This window comes from Corvus kubaryi, unplaced genomic scaffold (assembly GCF_017639235.1).
Source record: "Corvus kubaryi isolate FWS band 111438036 unplaced genomic scaffold, C.kubaryi_AGA036_p1.0 37300, whole genome shotgun sequence".
Taxonomy (NCBI): Eukaryota; Metazoa; Chordata; class Aves; order Passeriformes; family Corvidae; genus Corvus; species Corvus kubaryi.
In genome coordinates, this window is record NW_024581093.1 from 19,246,723 (window position 1) to 19,251,187 (window position 4,465).

The following is a 4,465-nucleotide window of genomic DNA, read 5'->3' on the forward strand; positions in this document are numbered from 1 at the left end:
GAAAGGAAAGGAAAGGAAAGGAAAGGAAAGGAAAGGAAAGGAAAGGAAAGGAAAGGAAAGGAAAGGAAAGGAAAGGAAAGGAAAGGAAAGGAAAGGAAAGGAAAGGAAAGGAAAGGAAAGGAAAGGAGGAAGGAAAGGAAAGGAAAGAGGGAAGGAAAGGAAGGGGGAGGGAAGGGGGAGGGAAGGGGGAGGGGAGGAGAAAGAGAAAAAGAAAAAAGAAAAGAAAAAAAGAAAGAAGAAAAGAGAAAAAAGAAAAGAGAATGATAAATGAGATTTTTTTTCAAGGTTTTTGTCTCATTCCTTTAGCTTAGTGCACTTGAGCTAGGTTTTGAAATTTTGCCTATGTTCATGATTTTTAATAAAAAAGGATTTTTTCTCAGGCCAGGAAAATGTGGTTTGCCTTGAGAACTGTGGTTGCATCGTAAGTTGGCGATGTCACTGAAGATCACCTTGCATAGCAAGGTAGAGCTGATGTCTGTGAGTCAGCCAGTGCAGATGTACCTGCATTCCTGTATGTGCCCAAGGAGTCCCCAGGAGAAGCAGTGTTCATTCCATCCATGTACCTGGATGGAAAGATTCACCTGTGCAAGGAAAACCCAGTATTTCCAAGGCAGTTCTTGTTTAGCAGTGTACAGGAGTCACTGGCAGTTAGAGGGTGGGGGGAGTGTGCCAGACACCATCCAGGGGCATAGAAGAGAGTAACAAGCCCAGACTACCTTAACTGTGAAGAGTGACTCAGCTGTTTCTTCAAAGTTTGGAGTTTCAGCAGAATATTTTCCCACTATACTGACAGCTTTTCCACCCACATATTGTATATGTGGCTTTGTGCCATGGAGGTATTTTAGGATTATGAAGCCTAGTGTAAAATTATAAAGTTAGGTGTGAAAAAAAGGTGCCTTCTGGATCTTAAAATGTGTAGATTTTGTGTAGAACATAGGGAGTAGGCATGCCTTTGAAAAACCCAGGACTTAGGGGAGGTATATCCCCATTTATCATTTATCTGGTTTTATTTATTCACCAGAACCTAGTCAATTATGTTTTCAGACAACCTGTATCAACAGAAATAGAATTAGTGAAAAATCACCCCAAAGTTATGACATAGTTTTTTTCATGGGGCATAGTCATTCACATACTTGGCATATACTAGTCTATTTGGGGTCCTGTAACTGTAAGACATTCTCAAACAGTCCTGCAGGGAAAATAAGAGAGATATGCAGGGAGTTAAGCTAATAAAATAAAAAAGGTTTTTTAATCTGTCAAGCATATTGCAATATTGAATGAGTTAACTGTATTCAGCTGAAGATGAAATTGGATGGAGTGTGCTTGTAATATTATTCTGGCACATTGAACCATTACATGCAAATCCATCCAGTCTGCTTTGAGCAAGTCATTTGTCAGTTCTTTATGCAAGATGGTAACCCTTGCTGTCACTCTCTGACTGTTGCATGAATCTGGCATGGGAGGATGGATTGAGGTGGAGGACAGTTAGATGCTGGGGTTGTGCTTGGTCATTTATGTCTTCAAGCAACATAGCTGTGGAATCCAAAGTTTTGCTCTATTGTCACAATGTTTTTTTTCATACCAGAAATGCTGATACAGCAGCAAAAGCCTCTAGCAAGGGCCTCACCACATCATGGGACTGGAGAATAAAAAGAGCAGAAATCCAGGGAAGTCATGCTGGTGACCAGTAACCACCAGTCAGTGGCAGATCATGTTGTAAAGCAGGCGGGGCTATGGCTTCTTTTGGCTCTGTGTCAGTTGAAGGAGCAGTAATTCATGTGTGATGTCTGCAGCACTCCTCATTTTTCTATGGTGTTTGGATTTTGGGGTTTGGGATTGTGTTTTCTTTTGGTCCTCTATGAAGTTACTTCCAAAGAAAAGATATAATACAAAATGACAGCATATATTAAGCATAAAAGCATCACTGTCCTCTGGGAGTTGTCGGAAGAGAAAATGCAGAACCACTGGCACCCCATCCACTGTCAGAAGTGCCCACCGGCATGTCAACAAATCTCTGAGATCATTGCTGGACAGATCTAAGAGAACCAAAAGGACAAGTGACTTTGTCCCTGGCTAGCAGGAGGACACCAGCCAGGGAAAAAACTCCCACTTTGTTTCACCCTCAGGCTGCAAACAGATGAGAAAATACATCCTCCCAACACCTTGCACTGGATGCTGATCCTATTTTTCCTGTGTCACAGTAGGGCAACTTGGTTTCATATAGTAGTGTTCAGAGGAAGGGGAACAGTCCTGCTCCATAGCTGGAGCCCAGGCTTGGCATAGTTTATCTCTCTAGGCTGAGTTTGGAGATTTATGAGGCTGAAATTCAAAGTGAAATTCAGTGGATGTGCCATGGGAACCAGAGCAAGCAGGAGGTTTGCAGGAGCTTTGCGTGGATCTCCCTAGGGCTGGAGCTGCCAAGTTTCTATGGTACTAAAAAAAACCACAGTGTCTCTGGAAAAAAAATCTGTCTGTGTCTTGAGGCAACTGTAGGCACCTTAAGCCACCACCTGATTCACTAGCAATAGCTACCTTCAAGGCACTTCAGCTGGCAGACACTTGTCCCAGGTCCTCTAGGCTATAAGGGCTGTTTTCAGTTTAATCTACATTTAAAGTGGCACCTTCTTGCAGACTGCTGAGTTCTCACATTCCTGAGCTGTCACGGTAATAGGATTGGGCAGTCTTACTGGCTAAAGTTTTTCACTCCAAGTGCAGTAAGTTAGGTTCCTAACCCAGATTCAGATTCCTTAATGGAACTGACAAATCCCACACGACACAGTAGGAATTGGCCGTGGTCTGCACCTTGGACAAGCCCAGGCCAAAAAGTGCATCAACCAAGTCTGGCTGCAGGCACACAGATTGTCAGATGTGGGCATTGATAGGAATGGATTGAGCCCAGACTGCAAACAGGTATCCCCAAAGGTCAGAAAGGTTTAAGTTCAGGGTTCTGCCTCAGTGTACCTGTTGGTGAGATGAAACTTTATTGTGCGGTGACCATGCGAACTGTGATGCAATGCACAGGGTGGCTTTGAAGGGGCAGCTTTTAAAGCAGATGTTCCCCTTCCTGTCATGGCTGCTTTTTTATCCAGAATGACTGTCAATGCTGATATGTAGGCAGGAGGCAAGGTTAATGCAAGTGGTAATTTTTTCAGAAATTTGGAAATGGAGTGCATTGAAAATCTAGCAAGTGGCAGAGAGCAGTAGCATGCCTGTCGCTTTCATTGGCTTCCTGTCTGTGCTACTTCTCCACCCGTGATCTAACACTGCATATTTTTACTCTACTATGTTCTTCTGCTATTTCTATTTGTAGCACCCTGCTAGACTTGTATCCAAGCCAATCCAAAATTATTCTGAAACTCCCTGTGCTAGCAGCAACATGAAAGCAGAACTCTGCAGTGGCTTCAACAGCTGTAGAAGGGTTTAACTAAAGTTAAGAGTGGTGTCAGTCACTTCAGCCTTTACACTGGAAATGGAAATACCATCTGCCAAGGGAAACAGCTTGCAAAAATTGTGTCATGTTGCCTTTTTTCATGGGATTACCAACCAGCACTTGCAGCTGATGAACTTTATTGGTTTGTTTTATTTTGAAAATTTGTTTTCTTCTTGTTGTTATTATTATTGCAAGATAACAGATAAGGCCATGAAGGCACACTGTGCTTTCACCCAGATGAGGCAGAACTTAGTACAGTGTAAAGATTGTTTTGCTGCAGTATGGAAGTGTCAAGTCATTTTTTCTCCTATTTTCTGTAAGGGGGAAGAAAAGAAAGTTTCTAAGTGTACTGTCCCACCAAAAGACAAAAACTTAAAAGAACCAAAACAAATTCCCATACAACATGTCCATTCACTAGCCAAAAACCTGTAAAGCTTCAGTGAATCACATCCTTTCAACCAAAGAGCATAGATGAAAGACAAGCCCCTGGTGCTGATAGTGCCACCCGGGCACCCCAGTCCCACGAGTGGTGCTGACTTACTGCGAGTCAGGGTGCGGAAGGCTCAGCATCCAAAGAGGAGGTGCCACTGTCTCTAGTCTTGAGAGCCAGACCCTGGAGCCAAAAGCAGTGCTGTTGTGCCAAGGCTTCCTAGCCCGTGGGCAGGGAGGGGTCAGCAGGCCAGGCTGCTGGGATGGGCTGAAGGGATCGTAGTCCAGATGAGTGTATGCTCCCAAGAAATGGAGCAGCAATGCTGTGCAATGGCATAACCCTTTCTCCCTCTCATTGTCCCTGTTCAAGTAAGGGCTACATCCAGACCTAACCTAGACATTTGAGACATCTCCCTCCCAAACAGAGACCCTATTTGATGAGAGCAGACTGAAAATACAGGTGTTTTGAAATCTTCTGCTCTCCCATCCCTGCCATTCCATCAGAGCACAGAAACAGCACTCAGTGCTTGAGTCCTGTAAGCATTCTGATGGCATGCATCTCCCCAAGGACAGTGCTCTTGGAGATAAGAGAGTAGTGTTTCTTCC